At 49.0% G+C, this 25678-nt stretch overlaps 1 protein-coding gene across 4 annotated transcripts in view; it reads right to left on the bottom strand.

Moving 5' to 3' along the window:
- The window catches only part of mgat4c (mgat4 family member C), a 61338-nt gene that overhangs the window by 20782 nt on the left and 14878 nt on the right, over nt 1-25678 (bottom strand). For 2 of the 4 annotated variants that reach the window (XM_029153156.3, XM_029153157.3), the window contains 2 exons: nt 16606-16676; nt 10030-10110 (listed from right to left, as the gene is read on the bottom strand). The gene's annotated coding sequence lies outside the window, so the exon portion shown is untranslated. The remainder of the gene's footprint in view (nt 1-10029; nt 10111-16605; nt 16677-25678) is intronic. The other 2 variants (XM_029153158.3, XM_029153159.3) reach the window with 1 other exon arrangement.

Genomic DNA, 25678 nt, shown 5'->3' with positions numbered 1-25678 from the left:
CTCCTTCCAGTGTGAGGGCTGGGCTGTATCAAATGAACCCAGAGCAGACGTCTCAGCGTGGTTTATCAGGCTTCCCCTGACAGGTCTGCTGGAATCGCACACTATCACGTCAACCAACACATAATTACTTTGTTTATGCACTTCCTCTGCCCTGCCTCCCAGGGCACATCGACCCAATTATGACAAGTGAGTGCAAATTGAGTCACTGTCATTTTCCTAACACGCCTCAACCTCTGTGTGTGAAGTAACTCAACTAACGCTCATGCTTTTGCTAAGCTGCCATTACTGTAGCTGTTAGGTCCAGTCCGGGGTCCGGTTCTGTTTAGTCTGCACCTGACTCTAACATAACCATGCCACGAACTAGAGCAGCTGAGACACAGCTCCGCTTTTTGCAGCTTTGATAAAAATGTGTTAATTGTGATTAAGGGCAAATGTTTATGCTAGCTTTGACTCAGACTACGGTACATCAGGCAGCGAGGCTCCAACGCTTGCACATGAAATCTTCCTCGGTGAGGCTGTGAAATGATCCGTCTGCATCCTTTGAGAGCAGGCTGCCACGAGCACTGATGATCATTTTCTTTATGTTCTGTTCTCCAGTGACATGTGTCAAGATTTGGGCTTGTTCTGGGTGCGTTATTGCTGGTGGTGTTCTGATGATAAAAGCAATTTCCGCCTCGGTATCAACACAGTCTGACACCCAGACAAAGGTGAATGTTTCATGTTCTTTGTATTACGCTGCAGGCTTCCCCTCCAACGGCGACCCACCAGCCAACACTGCTGTCTACATACCTTCAAGCATGTTACCGTGAGGCGATGCACATGATTGGGCCCCGCTGAAATTAGATTAACTGTCAGCTTCCCGCTGTGTTTGTTGTGAGAGACCCTGCTGCCAAACGTTTGACAAGATGTCACAGGGAAAACGGCCACCGCTCCGGCAGAGCTGCCAGCGCTGGCATCTGACCCCTCAGCACGTCCGAGCAGCTACAAGTGCTTTCCATCTCCTCTGACTGCTCAACCTGTCAATCTGCCTATTCAAAGGTTCCCCCTTTCCTGGGGAAAAGCTCATTTTCCCGTCCCCTTGGCCCAGTCAGTAAGTGTCACTTCAGTTTAGGTTTCAGTGCCTCCCTGCAGCCCTGCACTAAAGCTCCCGCGGAGGGAGTTCTGTCTGCTGCGTTGGACCTGCTGTCCAATTAACACTGTAGGGTACCGGGGATTAAAAACAACTTTCCGCTGAGTAGCTGGGCTGATGCCGCTGTCTTACACCGGCACGCAGCAGCCGCAGACTTTTTGAACAAGCTGAATATAACATCCAGACAAATCACAAGAGCAAATATTTTCCCTGTTAACTCGTGTGGACAGATTTGGCTTTGATTGGATCGATATGTTTTTCTCTTGTTTTAAATGCTGAAATGCTCCGAGCCGCTCTGTGGTGTGTGTCCCGTTAGACCGCGGAGGGGTTGAGTCTCTAATGCAGCCTGATGCTTGTCAAGCTTCCAATCTGCTGCAGATTTCCAGCCTGTCTGTGAGAGTAATGAGAGACCCAGAGATTTCCTCAAATACGGCTGGATTAGGGATTCACAGCAACCAGCGCTTCTGCCAGACGACAAGGCCCTTTTCTCTGCAAATCAATTGTAATTTTGCTCCCGTGTCAATACCCAGCTCGCGGCTCTCACTTCTAGCAGCGTTCCTCCGGTTAACTGGCTAACAGCCTGCGTGGTCGTTGAGGGACGGGCTGGCATGTGATTATGTCCAGCATCGCGCTGCGTCCTGTTTTAGCCGACAAACATCCTCTCGTGTGTGCAGCTTTTTCTAGGCTTCCAGGCAGTTTTACAGATGTCTGCCCCTCGTCTTTTGATGCCACACCGGTCTTCTGGCATATTGCATTTATTCTTGGCCTCCCCATCACTTACTAGTGTCAGTGTGCAAGACCACATTGCTGCGGCAGAGAAACTGCCTGTAGCCACATATTAAAACAGGGTCACGCTGCCTTTCCTTGTCAGAATTTGGTTTTGATGTAACAAGTGTGTTTCAGGTGAGGGTGAAATGTATGCAGGCAGGCCTCTCACCTGAATAAGCAATGACTACGTCAAAGTCTCAGTGGAGAAGCCGGGAAGAAGTGCAGATTTATAGATGCAAAACTAAAAGGCGTCTGCGATCATGTTTTGAAGAAATGCTTTATATATTGCAACTGGTTTTCCCTCTAGTGATGCATTAGTCTCCATCATTCATCGTGAATGCAGGAAAGCATGCACATAAATATTCAGACTGTGACACACAGTCCAGTAGAAGTCAATGGCTAATAAATACACTGGGGATGCACTAACCCCATCGGCCTCACTTGCATCTCTAAGAAGTTGTGACTTTCACAAAGCCAACAGCACTTCGTCCTCTGGCTCCCATTTACTACCATTTACCTCCAGATACACACATCAGACATGTGCCATATTTGAAGGATGAAAGGATGCGGCACTTTTAGGGAACAACGCGGGTGCAACGGGAGCTGTGGGACGGATATTCCTGAGAGGCTGGGATGTAACTATCAACCCTATAATCACAAAATTGTCCTCAACAAAGGCAGCCGAGGCTTTTTTGTCATTTCCTGTATGTTATGAGCAGCCGAGTAAAAAATTGCCTGGCGGGGGCTCATAGTTATGTTCCTCTGCCCGATTGTTTAGTTTCCCAAAGCCTATTTCTGGGCTTGTGACTCGCAGAATTTCAGCAGAATTTCTGGGAGACGGCTCTAATCAGAAGACGCTAACGTTTTGCTAACGGTAAGGACGTTGGTGAGAAAACTGGACACAAAGCTTTTAAAACAATGGGTTTCATTTAAAGGACATGTCTGAAGTGACCCATGTGTGGACGAGGGTTCTGCAGCCGGCAGATGAGCAAAGCGGTGACCTTTGTCAAAGGATGAGATTTCCTGTCTAAAGAATATAATGCTCTGCTGGAGAGAGGCCAGATAATAAAGCACAGTCAGGATCTCCACTGAGTCTAGCACATTGTTGGATGCCTTGCTCCCTGGGAGTCAGTGTATGTTATCAGTGATCATCAAAGGCCCTGTCAGGAAAGTGTGGAAGTAGGGCTTCGGTCCGAGACGCCTGGCACATCCAAATGAGGCAGGCTTATTAATTCTTCAAAAGCCGCACGGCTTCCTTTTCCCCAAGACTCATTTTGGTACATTTAAGGACGATAAAAGCTCAGCCAGGGAGCTCTCCTGCCTCGTTCCACTGTCTCTCCCCTTCCCTCTCACACATACATCATACATAATGCAGTCACATGCATTGACTTGATCTCCCCGAGATATTACCTTTTTGCTTTAAAATAGCTGTCATGTTTCAGAGTCTTTTGTAGGAATGGAAGTAAGGACGTTTCAGGGACAAATATTCCGAGTTAAACACGTAAAGAAATGCTTTCTGCTCATAGACGCTACGTGTGTTCTTCACAATTGAGGTCGCCAGAGGTCAAACACTAACAGTTGTGCTTCTCACATAACTGTGTGTCAAGAGGGGCAGCGCTGAAGTGCTTCAGTGAAAACAGGACTGGGCTAAAGTTTCTTCTGACATTGCTGCTTTTCAGGCAAAAAGTTGACACGTGAAGGAGACTAAGTCATTATTTCTCTGAAATGAAGCCGCCAGTCTCTACCAATGTAAGAACCGCTGCGCTAAAGTGAAAGCTGGTGTAATGGAAGGCAACGGAACGGGACACAGCCTTGAAATTCATTTTGCATTTTCTCTCTATTGCTGTGCATTGGATTATGTGCGGGACATCCAAAGCTTTAATTATCTTAATTACTCCTGCATTTGCCATCAGGAAAGCTCCTCGAAACCCAGCGATTCTGCGGCCAAACTGCTGCTTTAAAATGCACATAATTGATGTGAGAAGCTTAATTGGTAAATTCTTGGTTCTTAAGGGGCCGCGTTCATTGCGATTCGAGAGGCTCCTTCGCGGTGGCCGTAATGAGTCGGACTTTCTTCCTCCCCCACTGCAATAATTAATTGTATGGAGCAGCTGATCACCCTCACGGCATCTACATTACATCTACAAATTAATACGTGGAGTATTAGGCTTAGCCTGAAGAAAACTGTTCACTGCTGACACTGATGAAGTGGAGTAAAGTGGGAGCAACTCTTTAGCGATCCAGGATAATTGAATCCACTCTAATAACACTATTAAACTGATGGTGTCAGTAGCTCGACCATAATAGTTGGCATTTTAATTGATTCTCTTTTCTCTCTTCTCATCAATCGTGTGCGTCAGGTACAGGTGCAGGTCAGATCGATGGAAACATTCTGTCCCATCGTGAACAGCTTTGGAGCCATTTGGTGAAGCTCCGTTTGGTAACTCAAATTCTCGTGGCTGTAATCGTACTTTAGCTGCTGCTAACAGCTCTGTGCCGGGGCCCAGCCTTGGTGAGCAAGCTGCTCTCTGGTCCCACTAGTGCACTGGATAACGTGGTGGGTCCCACCCCGAGGTGCGGAGGACCTCGCTGCAGGGCCAGATGTCGCCTCTTTTGGGCCCAGTCGACGTGTTCAGCCGAGCTAAACCAGCGGCGCCTGCCAGGGGTTAGAGGTTAGCTTTAGCCGCCGCGGGGCGCCACGGCCCGCTGGGTCGACACCTCGGCCCTCTGCCACGTCAACACGGAGAGGAGGGAACCAAAGCGGAACTGGATCTTATCTGTCACAGTTTAGAAGGACAGATTTTTAATAACCAAGACATCAGCTGCTGCTCAGGAGGCGCGATGGCCTATTTTTACACATAAACGCTCTCTTTGTGGAATCAGTGTCGAATCGAGAGCTCTCAGTCTTAGCACCAGTAAAAACGCAGACCTACAGTAAAAGCGCTGCAGCAGTTGTTATTCCACCGAGTGAGATGCCCATTATGGCACATATTTGTTCTCCTCGGGCACTTAATCAGCGCGGTTGAACGCTCTAGCAGAACGTGGCCCTTTCCCATCCACGGGCTCCATGCGCTACTCCATCCAGTCCAGACCCAACATGAAGAGCGGCCCTGCAGCTCCAGCAGCGGCTCTTTAGCCCCGAGCACGCTCACAGCAGTGTCAGTTTCTTCTCTAAGTCCCTCAAGGCTGCAGGCACAAAAGATGCTTCAGTTCAAGGACTGAGAGAGAAGAGGGTGGAGGGCTCCTCCCCCTCCGCCGCCTTGTCTCCTCCTTAGCCACAGAGATGGCTGTATTTCTGTGACCTATACTAGGTGCTCTTCGCCTCTTCTGCGCCGCCTGAGATGTCACGGTGGTTTGCCATAATTACTTTTGCTGATAGAGGTGAGGGAGGACATTTGCATCAGATGGAGGCGACGGCGGTCGGGTCTCCTCGCTCCCACATGCAGCTTTTAATGTCGCTGTAATCTCGAAAGGTTAGCACTGGCAGCGCCACTGTATATCTCAATAAGTAGCTGATTCAGTGGTTTGGAAATGGGTTTGACATTGAGTTTGTGGGAACACGTACACAGAAAAACAAGCACGCGCAGACCCACTCACCGCACACAAAGAGAAGCATCCTCACTCTTCACTCACTTTTTTATAGAAGTCCTCTAAGACTTCAGAAGCGAAACAGCCAAGGTCAAGAAACTGTCAAGCTAAACATATAGGAAGAACTTGGACCGTTGCATGAGGCATTTTAATCTGAAATACACAGATGGAATTTGACAACAATTACTTTTCCTTTCAACAGATAAAGACAATTCTTGAACATATTCTTTCAGGCTGTAACTTGTCTCCTCACGGTGCAGATGGTGTTTTTGCAGCACTAACCAACCAACATTAGAGGAGACTACATAACGTCTGGTATGATAAATGTTTGTGAATTTTAAAATGGACTGGCAGGAAACTCATCCATCAATCTTCTACCTTTTACTCAACTCTAATTCTAAATATCTGACACAACGTAAAACCAGTAACAAATCACCACTTCTCTTTAGATCGGACAAGCTGTTCCTCCCAATCAACCCTCTCCATGCCTGTAATTATTCACACACAACAGATCAGAGCCTTGAGGTGTGAGCAGAACTTTCTATAGATTTCACACGCTCCTAATGTCTCATGTCTGCTTGGTATTCAGACGTAGAACAGTGGAATCTAGGGACTCGAGACGTTTCTTCTGTTTGCGGGCTTGAGAGCTGCTGAGAGTGAACAAACAGTGCTACAGCTCACAATAAAACAGCTAATGGGGAACGCAAAGCTGATCATAACATCACAATAAGACAGCTGTCAAACACACACCAGCACGGACCAGCTGAGGCTCAGTGTTGATCAGATTTGAGAGTAATTAGAACTTCTCTTCCAGCCTGACAGTGAAGTGTAACAGGACTATAAATAGACTCAAGTCATAATTGTGCACGTTGGACCGATCATTTTGCTTCTGGAGTAAATAACAAGGACGACACTCAGCAAAAACCTCTGGACACCACAGCATCGACCTTAAAGCCACTTCACACTTGCCGGCGTCTTTGTGCCCTTGTTTTTTCTTCTTCCTAATCTCCCCACTCTGAGAAAAAGCCTGAGCCTTCTCTAATTCCCACAACTCCCAGAGCAGACGCGATTGTTCATCACACTTTCTCCTCCTGTTTTTTTCTGTCTTGTTTTGTTTCAGGATCCTGGTGACATTTTCAAAGTGCCAGATCCTTGCCTTGAGACATTGTGAGCGTGCCCACACCTCTCCGCCCCTCAGAAATACACATACATGCGCACACGTAGGCAGCAGATACACACATTCCTCGCCTGGAGCGAGGGCCCTCTGTGCTCCTCTACCTCAGAGAAGCTGGAGCTTGGCATCGAGAGGAGGCTCCGGTGGATTCTGTGCTCCGCCTGCCAATGCTGCTCTTTTGATCTGCAGCCAGCTGATGACAGATCTACATTAGGCTCATAGTCTTCTCTCTCTCTCACGCGCTGCTTCTCCCCTTCTCCTCCCTGACACTCGGGCAAAATGTTACTGTAAGTGTACGCACATCGGTGAGAATCAACATCCCGTGGGGTCGGCACTGTGAGTCTCCTCTCGCACCAAAGCGAGAGAAATATAGAAGGCTGAGTGTGTCTGCAGCTCGCAGAGAAACACCATGTGGGTGTAAACCAGAAATAGTGCGATAACAACAAGCCAGAGCTGAGCTTTACCTCTGCTTGTACGTTTTAGTGGCCGGAAAAATGCATCTTTTAATAAACATTAGCACCTTAAGTAACAGTCATTTCCAGTGGCCTTGCACGGCCTCAGATGAGGCCTCTGTATGAGGTGTCTGCAATTCAATCTGTGCAAATGTTCCACGTACTGTAATTGATGTATGCACATAGTCAGACTGCAGCTTAATGTGTCTGAGCCTCACCGATAACAAACTGTTTCACATTAGCTGCAGAAGGATTACAAACCTGCTTTGCAGGGATCACCGTAAAGATAAAAAAGCAAAGCTTTATAAGCACAAACATTTTTATAAGGTGTCTTTCAGCAAATGTAAAAATGCTTCTTTAATAATTCAAGATGCATAAAAGGATAAGAGACTATCAAGGCAACATAGTTTCACAGGAGAAGACCTGTGTCTAATGACGCGATTCAAAGAGCCGCTCACCAATATGAAAAACAAACAGTGTTCAGGCTGCTTTCAGGCTCCCACACAGCGTGAGAGCATTTGATGCTCACACCCTCAAAAGGAGCCGCCAGCGCTTGTTAGATCACCAATCTTTATCACCAGCCGGCCGCTTTATCCAGCTCCTCACAAAGGGCTCAAATCCCCCGACGCTGGTGTGTGATGGTGCATTGGTAAAATTCATATTTAAAGAGCCGCTGAAAAGTAAAGTAGCCGAGTTGGAGCAATTACACGGGATGTGCGGCTAACAGCTGCTGATGAACGAGCGGTGACGGGCGGTGATGGAGCCTCGGCATTAGAAAAACACAAGCAGCTGTTATTTCCAAGGGGGATCATCTGCTTATTACTGTGATCTCCACCAGGAGCAGCTCACCATTGCTTTACTTAGCATGACAGGCAGCTCTGAGCAAAGTGCGGCTCTGTTCTGCTGGGTGAAACCTGTCTTTTTCCTTTTAGCCACTGCTGTTTTCAATCATTTTATCCCAGATGGTGTGATTGAGAGAATCATTTTAAAGAGGGGAGAAAAAATAACAACAAAGAGTCTGAATGGAGGCGCTGGCTGCTTCGCTTGCGCTCGTCATTATGCAGCGAGCTGCCGCTTCGGAGGCGGCTGTAAATTGGCAATCAGCCTGTCACATTACTATCGGAATGGTCAGCGAAAGCACCTGCGTGGAGGTCGAGGCCCGTCGCAGTGACGGAGACGGCGCGATCCTCAAGACCATTTATCATATCATACAAACACACAAAGCTCATAATTCCCCCCATGTTCCATCCATGCCTGCTTAATCCCTTCCAGGGCACCTGGTGCTATTTAGGGAAGGAGAGGAATGAGATGCCGAGATACACGAGGCCGATGGTGAAGATGAGGCAGAACAAATGGAAGCGTGAGCGGAGGGTGAGGGAAGCTCACACCTATCGCACATAACTCAGCGGCTGCTTGGCTGCCAGGAGCCGACATGTATTATCATTGCATCTATCAGGAAATATCCAGCAAATGTCAGCTTGACTGCACGCGCCTTCACCCCTCGCCGTCGCTGATTGCAGCGCTCGTCATGCCTGTTGAGGTAAATGTCAAAGCAAAGTGTTGTATGTAAATGATTAATGGGAACTTTATTGACTGATGGTGCTTGACTCTGGCTCTGACTTTTAGTGGATTAGCACGTCGGGGGTCAGCATCCTTCTTTTCCCTGCTGCTCCTGGTTCAGGGGCTCTCGCCGCCTCCTTTGGTGACGAGCCCGTATTCATTTCCCGCCGTCCGAGAGCAGCCTGCACCGTGGCGCCGCTTTGAAATGGAGGCTCCGTGCCAGTCTGTCGTGAAGGAGAAACATCTGTTTGCATGAATCTTTAATGTGTGCCCACGCCGGCACCGCGGAGGCACACCAGACTGTGCAGGATCCATGCTTGATGGGACTTTTCTCAAGTGCCCGTAGTCCAACGTCCAACGTTTGACGGAGAGGGGAAGCAGCTCCAGCAGTTTACAGACTTCTTGTAAAGAGCTTTTACACCTGTGTGAAATTTACCTTTACACAACTAGTGAAAGTAGAGCAGCGGATCCAGCCTCACACGTGCACTGGAATCCTAAATGTGCCAGGACTGAGCTGGACCTCGTCCAGAGTCTGTTGGAAATCTTAATGTGTACTATTATTGATACAATACTGGAGGTTAAAATCAACATTTACTGTAAAGTGCTGTAGGTGAAACACTCACTTCTGATTAGATGCTGTACAGTATGTACTGTACCGTTGAAAATTGTCTTCTAGAAAATATAATTTGATTTGTTCTTTCTCAATAAATTACAATCAATATCCGGACAAAAGCATTCTGTGAAACATCTCCAGCTACAGTGATTTGGCCTGACCGAAATGTGACGTACCTAATGTGATAATTACAGGATGAGCCCAACCACTGCAGCGACGTCACTGTGAGACGGCGATGGAGTCTCACACATCCTGCTTTGTCAGCGCTTCACTTCCTAAACAAGACTTTCCTTCTCACGTCTTTTATATAATTTGTCAGGAGAAAACTCTTTGGAGAAGCAAAAAGGAAACACCATGAGGGGGAAGCAGTGTGGCTGTCAATACGGCTGCAGGTTTACGACTGTTGAGCTTGGCGACTGCTGTCTGTATCACACAAGTGTGAAAAGCAATAATGCCACCAAAGTGCAACTGTTGGCGGTCAATATTTTCTCTCCCTGATAAACCCTCTGGGCGGGAGCGTTCCTCCGTCTAGCCAACACAAACACAGCTTTGCAGTTTCAATCTGTCACAGTGTGTGAATATGGAGCCAGAGAACAGAAAAATATTATATATATATTTAAGCCCTTGAGTAGCTGCTGTCTCATTTTCACAGAGAAATCATCCCAATGTAAAGTTTAAGTATTGTCTCAGAGAAAGTCACACGAGGCTTAAGACCACAGCGTCGCTGCGGCAGTAAAGAGTTTACCTGCTGGAAGTCAGACGCCGTTGTTGGAGAAGCTCAGACAGACCAGGATGGGACACAGGAACACGCCGGCCTCGGTTGAATCTGGAAAGGACAGCGTCACAGCAGTCAGAGGGTGAACGTGCGAGGACTATAGGCATCGATCCACACACTGATCCTGGAATCCTGAGCTGCAGTTTCACACGCGCTGCGTTAACCTGTGTCGCACCCACTAAACAGGCCTCCAGTTCCCACGGCGGCCGTACACCCGGCGAGTCCTCACGCCCCCAACGCTACACGTCCCCGCAGCTCTGAATGGCCCCCAAGCTGAACGGCCCCCAACGCTGAACGGCCCCAAGCTAAACGGCCCCCAACGCTGAACGGCCCCCAACGCTGAACGGCCCCCAACGCTGAACGGCCCCCAACGCTGAACGGCCCCACAACACTTACTGTAACAGTCCCCCAACGCTGACCGGCCCCCAAGCTGAACGGCCCCGCAACACTTACTGTAACAGTCCCGCAGCTCTGAACGGCCCCAACGCTGAACGGCCCCAAGCTGAACGGCCCCCAACGCTGAACGGCCCCCAACGCTGAACGGCCCCGCAACACTTACTGTAACAGTCCCGCAGCTCTGAACGGCCCCAACGCTGAACGGCCCCCAAGCTGAACGGCCCCCAACGCTGAACGGCCCCCAAGCTGAACGGCCCCGCAACACTTACTGTAACAGTCCCGCAGCTCTGAACGGCCCCCAACGCTAAACGGCCCCCAACGCTAAACGGCCCCCAACGCTAAACGGCCCCCAACGCTAAGCGGCCCCGCAGCTCTGAACGGCCCCGCAACGCTAAGCGGCCCCGCAGCTGGCGGCGAGCGACACTGACAGCTGTGACGGGAGGGCGCGGCGGGGCCCGGTAATTGGCTGGAGATGATGGGCCATAAACATACATCACAGGCGCAGTGAAGCCACGAGCCGGCAGCTAACCAAGCCTCTGTTCCTGTTTGTCCTACACACACTCCTCATTGTCGCTTCCCTGGATGTTCACGCTCGCTGAGCACATGGGCTGGCCCTCCATTATTACAACACACAGAGAAAAAGCCTCCATCCAATCAATCACCATAAAAAACAGCTCTCTATACTCTGCACAGACCTTTTCAGCCATTTCCTTAGCATCGTAACCCAGAGGATGCTCACTCCCACCATTATCATGGGCTGATGTATAATAGGCACTACCCATTGAAAAAGCATCATCACCATAACAGAGAGGACGCCCTCTCTCTTACCATTACTACCAACACCCAGTGGTGCATAATAGACTATCCATTCCTGCTGTGCTATCACCACGGTGCAGACTTTCTTTCCATTACCATAACACTTCTGTCATAATAAGCAGGGAGAGCCTTCCAGTCATGACCGCAGCTCTCCAAGAGGAGGTCAGTCGTGTCAGACTGTTTGCTCGCACGCGGGTAATTGGGAGAAATCAGGCTGGGAGAATAAATGGCACTGGAGCCTCGCTTTCCTCTCAGTGAATGTGCTGTGTGAGGCGGCGCTTGGCCGTGATCCACTGGTGCCGTTGAGCCGTTGGACTTGTTCAAATAAGCAAGAAATAAGGGACACGGGAAACGGCGGCGGCTTCATTTGGCTCATGCAGTTGCAGCTGCTTGCACCATCTTGTGACGATCGCTGTGGCCCAGCTCCGCATTTCTGTAATACTGTGACACGGGACAAGGATTTCATCAACAAAACCCACTTCGTTTGTCTAATCCTCTTTGTTCGTTTGAGTTGCACTAAATTTACTTTGACAGGTCTTGCATGACCACTTCCTTTTTATCCCAGAGACGAGCGCCAACCCTAAGACCCCTTCAGCCTCTCAACAGCCTGGAACTTCAAGGGGAAGAGCAGAACCGATGACAGGGAGTGGGAGGGACCAGGGGGGTCCGGGCAATGCGCTCATTATTCAGGAAGACACTCGAGGCCACGGGAAGTAGCACACTTCATTTTTCTTGTCAAACCCCGGCTGCCTTAATGGCGTCTTCACAGCAAGCGCTGAGACAAGGGGATGACGTGGAAGGACTGCCGATCAAGATGCAGCCAGTCACCCTGCATTCCTCTCAACGGTGGCTCAACCTGCCCACTGTACTACAGCCACAAATAAATACGTCTCCTCTTTGAGGGGAGTAGACAACAAGGCCAGCTTTCACCGAGGAAAATGAAATATGGTCTCAATTATAATCTAACTGTAGAGAGGCACAGATGTTCCTATTGTTCCTCCCATTCCACATCCTCCTAAACCTTCCCTCATTATTGCCTTCATTAACGGTGCCATCGATGTGGCAGCCGGCTGCCAGCAAACCTGGATGTATCCACAACTCATCATCCAAACACCAATTAATCACCCGCCCAGCAATTACGCTACATACCTTGCATTGATTTTGAGGCCGGTGGCGCCGTATGGTCACCTATCGTCTGCAGAACGTGGCCGCTGTTCTTAGGGCTGTGGGCCGTGAAAGCAACACCCCAGCCCCCCCCCGCTCTACACGTCTGCTCAACTGGAACTGGGTTTGATCAGAGAGACGATGGGGCAGGTGTTTCGCTACGGATCCGTGTCAGTGGGAAGCCTCATTTCGCTGCAGTCCGAGCTCCAGGCCCGGTTCTGGGCTGCAGTGTGAGACAGCCCATTTTGTTTGACTCCTAATTGGGATAATTTATTGTCCTAACAGGCAGAGCAGCTGTGGCCTTACAGCACCGCACCAATTAAATCCAGATGCTGGAATGAAAAGATGGGGCTGAACGTGACTCGGGGACCCATCACAAGCATTAACTCAGATCTCTGTGGGAAGAATGTGACACGTATGGATGAGAGATTCTCCTTTTATACGTATTCTTTATGAGGATTCACCAAAACAGTCACAATCCGATCTCAGACAGACGTCGTGCATCATTTCTAATAATGAAAGCAATTATGTGCCAGATTAAACAGCGAACTAAAGTCTGTGGGGGGAGCGACTGCTATGACTGCAATGTCAATGAGATCCCAATTAAGTTGCTGAAGCCTGAAATCTTGTTCTAGTTTCACTGTTGTTGAAAAACATGAAAATGGCTGTGACAGAGGATCAGGTGAATATGAGCGGAAGATCAGGGGAACAGGGGAGCAAGTGAAAGGAATCAGGTCGCTGTGAGGACTCCTCCAGGGCAGAGCTGACCCCGCCATACTGCGCCCGGCCCGTCTGCCTCCTCGGCCTGGGCTCTTTAGACCAACAGCCCCAGGGACCGACACAAATGTGAGTAACACGGAGGACGGCTGCAGCGCGAGGTCATCACCTCAGGGCTGCAGCTTCCAGACAAAGCGCACATGCACAGACTCGGCTGACTTTAAATTCAAAGTGAAGAGGAGCAGAGGGATGAGACAACCTTGGTGAGGCCGCCCTGTTTACTTGTCTTCTCTGAAGCCTTAATGAAGCGTTTGTTCTCTCCGTCGCTACGTTTTGTGTTTGCTCATGTGATGCATCATCTCAATGACTTATATAAGTTGTATTTTTACCCATATCACAGTAAGTTGATTCATTTCTTTGGAATTTAGTTAGTAAATAAAAATACAACACACATACAACACTAAAAACAGTTGAGTTATAAATTCTACTTTTCTAAGCTTTTAATGTTTCATTATTGCAGACCATCATCATTTGTTAATTTTTTTAGCTGCACGCTACCAAAATCTATGATAATTAGGTTTGAGCCTGATTTCCTCTGAGCAAACACTGACACAAGTACATATTAAGCATTAACAGTTTACAGTTTAATACTTTTAGTTCAGTCAAATTTAGTTAATCAAATATTTCACCATTCAAAAAAAGAGCTATCAAAGATTCAAATGCAGATTTTGCATCTTGAAGGTTTTTCTCCACTCATCTGCTAATTCACAGCCTATTGTCTAATTTAATTACCTTAAATGTTTCATTATCTAACGTGAGGTAACTTTTAAAGCGTACGTTACCTCCCGTCACTCAGCTTTGTCTCAGTGATGACACTTGGACTCGGCAGCCGAAGGATCACATTCACCCTCAGCACCAGTGAAGCAGCCAGGATCTGCTCGACAATCCCTCCTCTCGAGATGATAGATGGGAGCAGTTCATGGACTTGTACATTTCTGTAGCGGCTCCTCTATTAGAATTCACCGTCTTGTGAATCCCATTACCGCCCTCATTGTGCTGCAGCGCTGACTTCAAACCCGAAGACAATATAAAATACCTGTTTGCTGTAGCCTTGACAACAGAGGCTTCGCTCCGTCTTCGCTCTAACCTCCCCTTCCGCCCTCTCGCTCGCTCACAACCAGCTGAAAGTCTGTCTGAGAGCAGAAAAGCCACAAGCGCTCTGCCTGGATGTCAGCTTCATGAGGATAAAGAGCTCTGACCCAATTAGCTCGCTTTGTTAAATAAAACTCCACACCAGCACCTAGACCACCGAGCCCTCCTCCAACGCTACACTACAAAGTGATTTCACATTTAATTAGCTGGGACCTTGCTTCGGGGAGACTCCTAACTCCATATTGATACAGCTCCTTGATGATGACTTATAAGGCAGGAGGCAGCAAAATATAATGAAAGGATAATTTGCAACTTCTTCCCGCTGCTGTTTACTTTTCCTCCTGAGGCCAACAACTCTGCCGCAGGATGAGGCTGAGAATTATGCACAGAGCAGGGAGCTGATCAATGCTGTGTCGTGGCTGGAGGCTCGGATTCACACAGGCTTGTCAGGGAAGGTTTTCTGGCTTTGAGGCGGATGGCTTGACATGGTCAAGGTTAGTCATTAAACCACCATAAAAGTAAAAGAGACGTAAAGACGGTAGGAACATCAGCTGAATGTCAAACACAGAGGTCTCCAGCTGCTTGTGTGCCAACCTGAAGGCATCAGGTTCTTCACAGACTTACTGTATAATGAGCTGACTCCCTGAAAACCACGCTGGCTGCATTAAGTTCTCCAAAGAACCTAATAAGTCACGTACTGTACAGCACCAAGGTTGAAATTTCCATTCATTTCAAATTCAGATTGAAAGCTTTGCCATTACGACGGAGGGGAGAGAAAGCTCACAGAGCGCATTGTAAAGCAGCAGTTTCAGCAGCGGAGCCTTCGGCAGAAAGGTGATAAGAGCTAAAATGAGCGCCTGCGCTTTTTAAGAGTTCTCTCTCTGTTTTTTTAATATCCCCGTTTTATTAGCAATGAAAATGGGAAGGGCTGCGTTGTCTTTTCATCACGACGTGTCACAGCGCTCGGCAGCAGACCCAGGAAGCCGTGAGGTAATGTGCTGGAGCCAGAGAGGAAATGAAAATGAGGCTGGAGACTATGGAGGTGTCAGAGCAGCTCGTCAAACTCACCGCGTGTACCATGAATATTTCACTACTGACGCTCAGCAGCTTTCTACAGCAAACTGTACTGAACCCCAGAGACAAAGACAGAGATGACAGACAGACAGACAGACGGGCAGGCGGGCAGACAGAAACCCAGACAGACAGGCTCCTGTCTCAGGCTGCATCTCCTCTCTATACTTCACGAGGCATGGGCTGTCAAGAGCAGCTCTCCATGTCTGACAGCGCTGCCTTCCAGCACCAACAGGAGCTGTCGAAGGAGCTCATCCATCTCACACATGACGCCAACGCCCAGGAGAGGCGTCCCTCAAACGCACCACGTACCTGTTCACGCCAATTACACCAACGAGGCGCCAGCTAAGAGCTGTCTGCTAACGTGAAAACATATTGGCTTAGTAGCAAAAGATAATCTGAATTCATCGGATTCATCCGCTGCCTGAACAGTCATGACATCATAACTGTGAGCGTCAAGCTTCTCAAGCAGTTTTCTGGACCCCGTGGACGTAGTTCAAAGCCTTTGACTGCACAGGTGTAAACAGTTACTGTGACTTTGGAGATAAGGAAGCTCAGTTCTCCTGTTAGACGAGGCCTGCCATCCTGCCACACAGGAAACCACCACGTTTGACTGTCAATTCAACCCCAACCGCTGAGATAATCGCTCTCCAGTAATCGGATGACTCCTCCTCTACAGGGAGAAGGAGCCACAAAGGAAATCCTGCACCTTTTCAAACTCGGATCATTTCCAGCTGCCTATTTTGCAGCTACAAAGAAGAAAGAAGAGCTTCAAGTGATCTGTTTTCACTTTGAACACAACGTCTCAGTTACTTATTACAAAAGCACTTTTGAGGCAATACGAGCGACACCGAGGCGGAAAACGCTTCCTTCTGTTGTGAACGTGATCCTTGAGGATCGTCACTCTCTAACAGTTCTGAGCTGCTGGAATCCAATTCTTCCCTAAAGGAAATAATTAATCCTACTTTTGAGACACTTAAAGGATGTCTTTGTGTTTCACGTGTCCTCTCCTCCGACTCCACTGCACATAGGGCTATAAAACCCACCCTGCGAGTCCACGTGCGATAAATGGATGGTTTCATTCGGGCGACTTCGTGTTAAGTGCTATGTTATGATTTAAAGATTGCCACGTTGTACTGATCAATACATCCACATCGCATGAGCCGGGGTCCACGGGCAGTGGAGGGAGGAGAACGGCCGCGGTGGTAAATTCCAAGCAGAAGCACTTACTTCCACTATGTATCCTACAGGCCATTATTGGTGGGTGTGCTCACACATCAAAGTGGCAGAGGTCTTCCAGGCTAAAAAGGAATAAGAAACAAAGGGCCATTAAATCTCGGAGAGCCGGCTTCGAGCGACACACACATGAATACACACAGTTAAAGGCTGCAGCACAAGGCCCACGAAGAGACTTTAGGACCCGGGGAAAGAGCAGGAGACGAGGAGGGGAGAGAAAGGCAGCGCAGCATTGATTTTCCTGGTCTGAAGTGCCAGTTCATCATTCTGTGAGACACACTCTATCGATCCCCTGCCTTTAGTTTGTTTGTAATTTTGGGGGCTCAAAACCCTTCACAAAGATGGATCCTCTTATATGCCACTTGCCTCTGAGATGTAGAATGGAGGGATCAGAGGAGGAGAGTGTGTCCATGGCCTCCTTTTCCGAGGTGCGTCTCGCTCTGTTTGCTTCTGTGGCCCCGTTTAAAATGGAGCTTTGGGGGCAGTAAACGAGTCAGCTGACTTTTCATAATCCAAGAAACAAATGCTTTTAACCAGCATTACTAATCCAAAGCATTATTCGATGAATTCTTGGAACAAAAAGGTGCGTTTGTTTCCCTTCCGTGTCCTCTGAACTTCAACTTGATCAGACCGTCCAGTTTACCAACATCACGTTACAGAATGTCTGGACATTGATGTTGGTAACTACCTCCTTCTGCCATTTGGATTTGGAGCCAATGGGCTAAATTGCCAAACTCAGTTTTAGCTCAGAACCTCAAATGTGCTCAGAAAGCGCTTCACTTAACATCTCTACTGCAAATGGTCTAAAGCATAAAGGGTCTAAGGGTAAAGGATGTGACATCTCACTTTATTTGTTAATGTGTTCATTAATTATGTGTTTTATTAATTGTGCTTGATGACTCAATTCATGACAATTATTTTAACATTTGCCACAAATTCCTAATATAACAGAACAATTCTCATCTCAAACGTCTCATGATTCGGTTTGTCTGTTGGTGTGTTACCAGATCCTGTAGTAGCGTAGTGGATAAAAATATTAGAACGGGAAAGTCAGGGTTCGGGCCTGTTTGCAGATTTCAGTAGAAAGTGATGTTGGTTGGAAGTAAACTCATCTCTAGTGGAACCTTGATAGCTTCCAGGAAAATTCTCAAGCTGAGAGACAACCGCCCACATACAGTCATCCTTTAACATCTCATCTGCACCATGTTACCTGCCCCCCTTCATTTTCCAAACAATAAAGAGCTATCACCTCAGAATACTTGTAGAGATACCAAGAGAATACTTCAAGGTCAGCACCTTCAGGAAGCAGTAGAGCAACAACCAGACACACACTCACACACTGAGTATGAAGAGACGTTAGCTTAGCATCGATGCAGAAACCTAACGTATGGAATAAGCGCAGGTTGACACTAGTTTTAAGGTTGTTAACTATGTTCGGCATCAAACCAAACACTTTGTGTGTGCACCTTCAGCAGGGGATGAGTGGCTAATCAATGGTGTGCTGTGATTAGCTGCGACATACGGCTGCAGAGTCTTGGGATTTGGTGGCACATGTCTGATTCTACAGTTTAAACAGATCCATCTGGTGGCTTCTCCTATCGTCTCCAATTCATTGGCTGATCTGAGTTTGTTATTTAGATGTGGTGGTGGTCAACACAGGCTGTGGTGTGAGCCGGTGCCTTGCTCATCGACCTAGCAGCAAAAAAGAAACCTAATGTATATACTCGAATGCTGTCCGGAGCTGGAGACGGATGTGAGTGACGGGCCGGGTTCTGGGTGGGCGTCACCCGCGTGAATTTGCCTGTACCCCCCAGGTTTTTAAGATGTCATTTCAGTCTAATGGCCATGCTCATTAGGCGCATCTGAAAAACACACTCTGGTCATTATCGGCCACGTTCGCAGCCAGGCGTCGTGCCGGCTTGAGTCATCCGTCACAGGCCGGCTCTTTGGCAGTTGATAGCACAAATCAAAGCGTCTAATTATCTGCAACTATCTTTATCTGCTTACATTGCTTGCGAGCATGTTTTGACAAGGCTTCTTTATCGCTGTTGCGAGAAGCCCGATCTGAAACAACATCCATCATCCTGCAGCTGCCAAGGCCACTGGGGGAAGTGCACAGGCAGCGGTGCGCCAAGAACTGCACTCCACCTCGGTGCGATCCTCTTGTGTGTGGAGACGGAGCAGGAGGGTTAGCGCCGCGCCGCGCAGCGCAGCGCCGGAGACAAAAGCACTCCACTCGCTTTCATTATTTACCACTGTCAGACACAAGGACACGTCTGTGAGCTGTGGGACGATGTCCAACAAACCCTGACAGAGTCAGGAAGTTCATTCAGCAGCCAAAACATGCACGCTCGCTACCTCGACGCTAATACTGCAAAATAAAGAGCGGCACACGCTCCTCAAAGCTCGTTGTGTGGGTGTGCAGCCGCCTGAGAGGCCGAGTGGGTGCAGGACCGTGCTGGCGATCCTTTGTCAACTGCTCAGTGCCATTTAATGGCCTGTAAACCCCTTTGCTGGAGAAAGAACAGGCAATTAGCATACTGAGTGGATTACAAGATTGCTCTGACTCCTGGATTAATGTGTGCACTTAATCTTCTCTTTGCTAAGCGATTCTTGGATGTACCGCCAGTCACGGAGAACAAATTTCCCCACCTCCCAAAACACAACACTTGGAGGGGATCTCTTCCATGATGGCATCACAAGCGAGGAATGTTTACCCTGTCTCTACATCAGTGGGAGCTGAGCCTCCTAGTCCTGCACTAAAAGCTGCTCTGCTCCGGCTCATTGCCCCCACGTGCTCCTTTCAGTCGTGTCTGAAATAAACCTAATACCTTTTGATGAAATGAAACTCTGAGGTGCTGATGCTTTGGTTTGTCATCAACCAATGCCGAAGCCTCCATTTTGTGTCCTTGAACATAAAAGTCAAACAGTTGCCAACTTTATGCCAGACACCATCTTCTTGATTGCTATCCCACCGCTATCTGTGGTGCCGTATGATAAACTTGGGCTGTGCTCCATATCTCCACCATCCCTCGTGAATCACTATACTGGCTTTGATATGATCTTTAATCCACTGCTCCCCACCTCACCTCTGAATTGCTCACCCTGAGTGTCAGCCCAGAAATGAGACGAGCTGATAACTTGGCTCGCCTATTGCTCAGCGCCGAGGCTGCAACGTAAGCTTCATTTACTGTAACTCACATTCAGGACGACGCGGGAACTCGGCTGAGCAAATGGAGGCACACTCAACCAGACTCTCAGTCAGTCCTGCCATAACGTGCCAATCGTATCATGTCGAAAACATTTTAAAATAAATCTCGTGATGTTTTGCCAAAACAGGATCCATAGCTGTTCAGAGCCGTCCTCCTCTGCCTCCTCACACATGAAAGCTTTCAGGATGTACTGCTCAAAGGAAGCAAAGTGCTGATTCCCTGCACTCTGTCAAAAACAGATGGTAGCGTCATCCCTTTGCTGTCCAGAGATGAGCAGCTAGACCCGCACGTCTGAGCCACACTAAGCCTCAGCTTCTACTCCCAGCTCACTTTTAGTGAGACACAGAACGAATATCCTGTGAATATACACAGAATACGTCTCTCGGTGGAATAGGTAGCATCTCGTCACCTTCAATTTCTACATCTATTCTTCTGGAGAACACAGATTATTCTGTCCTATCAGGCCACGTCTTCCTCTGCTTTCTCTCCTGGGAGACTCCTTTCCCCTCTTCCCGCGGTCTGTGACCTGCGGATGGATTGTTGCATTGCACCGCAGGCGCACAGATCAGAGATGTTTATCTTTTACTCATCAGGCCCCGATTTGATATGCTGCAGAGCATGATTATTTTCGCCACGCACTTCCCGAATCGTGCTTTATCAAATCAGATGAAAAATCACCCTCCTCCCCCAAACTCCCCCCACAAACCTGCTTGTGTTTACACCGAGGTGCCGAAGGTACCGTCATTAGCCACAGGCCGTGGGAGCGGAGCTGCTCTCACACGGCTGCCATCAGGCCCCATTCAGCGCCAGGTACGAACCCCGGCTGTGTGAGCAGCTGACACAAAAACAGACTGAAGAACTTCAGGAAATGAAATTTACAAGGAATAGATGTGATTCCTTCATGCAACTGTCAATGATCCTTTATTAGTTCACATTTTTACTTCACAGTAAACAAACTCAGACCAGCCGCCACTGCCGGCGCCCGAGAAGGAGGCGATGCAGGAGCACGAACGGACCAAACATGTCTGTGCTCACTGGAATTACTTCTGCTGAGTAACAATAAAACGCGGCTCAATGTGAAGTCCTCACTCAGCAAGTTTAATGCTGGCGTTGCGAACCGGGGGTCAGAGCTTACAGTAATTTTTGTTCTCCTCACATCAATATATGATGCTTCAGTTGGTGCAACGAGGACCCGTCCAGAGCTACGAAGCGGATCAGCTCGTGTTTGGCGATCGAATGCGTTGTCTGTGCACATCAAACACCTTCTGACCCTTCGACTATGTGGAACAGCGAGGCCTCGTTCCTATTTCCTCACAGAAGCACGGAAGTCAGCTGTGGTATATTTCAGCTAATGCACCATCTGCTTCCCGGGGTGACTCCTCATTAAATATGGAGGAGATAAATAACATATCTCACGTCTGCCGCACTGAGACAGTCTGTGCAACATGGTGAATGATGCCAGTTAAAGTTCTTAAAGGCGTGCTGCTGGAGACCGTCTCGACAGACATTTTGCATCTAAAGACATCCCATGGAGCTCGTCACATCCAGACTATCAAGTAAGAATCAATCAATCAGGGAGGAAGTTCCACTTGGAAACACAAATCGATTCATGCTCTAAGGATACAGCTTCAGTTTTATTTTGTCAGCACGGATTTTCACCATTAGAGGGTTTGTAGACTCTCTGAGCGTCTGAGGGGCTGTAGCCCCTAACTTTCAACACCAGCTAGCTTACTGTAGGTAAGTACCAGATGGTGATCCTGCAATGAGATCCTGCATGTAAAGGACTAAGGGCTGTTCCTGAGTCAGTGAGGTCGTGCAGAGCTGTGATGACCTCAGACAGACCTTTCTGTGCAGTAGTCTGGATGCAGTAAGAGCAGCAGGACTGTGGTTTGTAGCCGTTGGTGCTTTGGTTGTAATGTTCAGTGACACAAGCAGCAGTCCTGCTGCTTGTGTCACCTGCACACCCATCTCCTCTGTGTAATTAGCATTGTTGTATTCCAGCCTAATTAGTGTGTGTTTGAGCTAAGCAGTCAGTCCAGAGGAGCAGTGAGTGCAGCACTGTGCCCTCCTCTGCCCGCCAGCACAAAACGCTTTCCAGCCAGTTAAAAGTGGCTGAAATAGAAGTAAAACTGCTCAGCACGAAACGGATGGGGAGTTGTTCCTGGGCCCAGAGGCTTGTCACCACTGCAGAATGAGCTCCACAAGCACAGAATGGGTCCGAACGTCAGCGGTGACACGGCTCGAAGCCAAAGGGACGAACACGGAGGCTTTGAGTGAGGCTGGTTCTGCACATGCAGACACTGAATCTCTAGGAGGAGTTCAGCGCTTCACGGTTCACACGTCACAACCAACCACGGCACTCATGAATTCTGCTGAGCAGCTGTCTAAATGTTCCTTCTCCACACTCTTCCCAGAGGTGTTTACTCCCCTCGATGCCAAAGTGAATACTGTGAACTGGAAGGAGTCCCTCGCAGGCTTTTTTTAATCTTCCCTCCGCCCTGGACACATCTCTGCAGATGGACGCACGCTGTGCCGGCTCCACGTGGAAGCGCCACAGGCTCCGTTTGGCGCCGTGCTGCTCAGAGTCTTTACTGAAAGCTCAAACCACGCGGCTGACGTCAGCTGCTGGCACGACGAGACCAAGCCGCCAACTCGTTATGAGCCCGTCACCCGCCACCGGCGCTGCTTCCTGATTCTTACTGTATCCTGCTTCCTCGGGGAGGGTCCTTTTTTAAGATGTGCCGTCCTGGTGTTGTGCTGCTTCATGAGGGGACGTCATGCGCTCCCATCACGCTTCCAAACTCACCAGGCAGCGTGGCAGCAGCTCCGGAGCAGGGTGACCATAATTACAGCGCTGGCTCTGCTGCCAAACCGTCTCATTGGAAAGCAGCCACAGCTTTGGCGACCCCGGCACAGGAGCTGCTCCCAATGGAAAGCAATTTAACGCTTGGCTGCTCAAAGAACAAAATATATGCAGCACAAGAAATCCCTTCGATAAATTAGAGTGGACTCTGAAGGAGGCTTTTTCTGAGGCCCGATGAGGCCCGTCGCCGCAGAGGTGACATGAAACCACAATGTGGCAGGAAGCAGTCGAATTCTGTCATCGGCTGCAGGTTTCCCCCCGGTGGGAGGCGAGGGTCCATCAGCACTGACAGAGAGACTGGACAGATTCACTCAGCCACACTTTAAGAGTTTGACTTAGAGGAAGTTCAAAATGACTCCCTCCTGTCCCACCGTCTGTGGTTGCTTATACCGAAATGTGCAAAGGTTTTAGGCAGGTGTGAAAAAATGCTTTAAACAAAAAATGCTTTCAAAAATGGAATCGTTAAACATTTATTTTGAAAAAATTAACAAAATGCAGTGAATGAACAAAAGACAAATCTGAATTAAAGTCAATATTTGGTGTTTTTGAAAGAACTCGGCTGGTACATTTTTTCCAAAAGTCTTGGGAGAACAAACCACAGATGAACCTGATGATCATTAGCGCCTGTTAGATAATTACATATATAATTGGTTGATCACACACCTGACTACATCCCTGACTTTGTGCAAGTGAACCTATTGATGCTGGTTTGAAGGTAAAAGGTGATAACAAATAATGATCTGATTTAGATTTGTCTTTTGTTCATTCACTGCATTTTGTTCATTTATGAAGGTAAATTTGAGACTTCCAGTTTTAGGAAGCATTCTTTGTTTGCAGCATTTTGCACAGAACCGTACACGGATCCCTTTTATTATCAGTCTGACAGGAGCCTCTTTTGTTTTTGGATAGAGGCACATTAACATGAGCATGAACTCTAACTTCACACAGTGTAATCATAACATTACCAGGACCAGAGTTTTTCTATAGACACAAGCAGCTGCAACGTGTCTGATTACACGTCTCGATAAACCCTCAAACTGTTTCATTTTCTGCGATGAGACGACGGCGTTAATCAGCCTATGGAAAACAAGGTTCTTTTGTGATTAACGCCGCATCGGAAAGTGCCTGGAATAAGGCAAACAGCAGTTAATCAGCAGCCGTCACACATTAAAGAAATTACAAGCATCTGCTGCCAATGTCAAGATCTGCGTGTGGTCACGATGCACAGACGAGCGGTGGAGCCTGAACGAAGCTCGGTCCCTGACGCGACGTCTTACGCGACGCCCACTGAGACAAACTACAAGAAAGAGAACGCAAAACCCTGCAGTTCAGACTGTATGTGTCTGGTTCAATCACGAGTCTGATGCGGCGGTTACAGCGCGTCCGCGGCTTCGCATCCACACACAGAACCAGCAGCGGAGCCACACATGCAGCAGGACATTAAGCTCCGCCTGTGCTCAACAACGTGACCGCGCTAACAGAAACGCGACGCCCTGCGCGTTGAGAGCTTCCCAGCGTGAGCTGAGACCGTGATGACCTCTAGATTGAAACAATATCCTGGGGAGTCAAAGCCATTAAACACGGCGACTGTACTGGGACGGCCTGCGCTGGGAATCCATCTCCCTAGATTAGCCCACAGCAAACAGGCCCGAGTGGAGCCGGCCTCCGTGGAGCGCTGCCGGAGAAGCCTGGGATCAGCCTTCATGTAATCTCATTTGTCCTCCAACGACTGGAGTCCAGAGCCTCCGTGGACCCATCCTCAAACAAACACACACACAGCAACACAGCCGGCGTTCAGACTCTGAGCCAACAATTACACAATCAAAGCGCTTTGTCCACGTGTGTAATCTACTGCTAGCAACAAAAACACTTTATGGTCGTGACTGACGTTCACCTGTTGGTTCGGTCAAACGCAGTAATGGGGAAAAGGCCACTCCGTTATGTGAATCCATACGAGGCTCATCGATTGGCTGCGACGCAGCAGACGGCAGCTGGGTATTTTACTTCAGCGGTAACATTGTCACTAAATGATACCGGGCAATAACTCTGCCGTTCGCGGAGTCGCAGCTCAGACGCGTCTCTAAGTGCCGCATGTATTTACCCTGGATCCAGGGCTATGCTTTGCTGCACTCTGTGAAACAAGGCAGAATTCAATTACATGGTGGCCGGGGCCCTGACAAGAGCTCACTCATGTTTCAATCACCCCACAGGTGGAAGTGGGGATGAGGAGAAGAGGCGCAGCGGTTGTCACGCTGTGGACTGCCAGAGGGCAATGAGGCGTGAGGAGGCGCAGGAGGAGCAGGAGGAGCAGAAGGCGCAGGAGGAGCAGAAGGCGCAGGAGAAGCAGGAGGAGCAGAAGGCGCAGGAGGAGCGGGAGGAGCTGAAGGCGTGAGGAGGTGCAGAAGGCGTGAGGAGGAGCAGGAGGAGCAGGAGGCGCAGGAGGAGCAGAAGGCGTGAGGAGGAGGACGAGCAGGAGCGGAGGAGGCATGAGGTGGAGTGAGGAGGAGCAGGAGGTGTGAGGAGGCCCAGGAGGAGCAGGAGGCGCAAAAGGAGCGGGAGGAGCTGAAGGCGGGAGGAGGTGCAGGAGGAGCAGGAGGCGCAGGAGGAGCAGAAGGCGTGAGGAGGAGGACGAGCAGGAGCGGAGGAGGCATGAGGTGGAGTGAGGAGGAGCAGGAGGTGTGAGGAGGCGCAGGAGGTACAGGAGGCGTGAGGAGGAGCAGGAGGTGTGAGGAGGCGCAGGAGGTACAGGAGGCGTGAGGAGGAGCAGGAGGAGTGAGGAGGCACAGGAGTAGCAGGAGGCGTGAGGAGGAGCAGGAGGCGTCAGGAGGAGTGAGGAGGCACAGTAGGAGCATGAGGTGTGAAGAGGAGTAGGATGCGCAAGGGGGCGTGATGAGGCGCGGCAGGCGTGAGGAGGATTAGGAGGAGTGAGGAGGCACAGGAGGAGCAGGAGGCGCAGGAGGCGCTCAGTGGCATGAAAGGATGTGCCGGGTAA

This window comes from Betta splendens, chromosome 6 (assembly GCF_900634795.4).
Source record: "Betta splendens chromosome 6, fBetSpl5.4, whole genome shotgun sequence".
NCBI lineage: Eukaryota > Metazoa > Chordata > Actinopteri > Anabantiformes > Osphronemidae > Betta > Betta splendens.
This window is presented reverse-complemented; position numbering and strand designations above follow the sequence as displayed.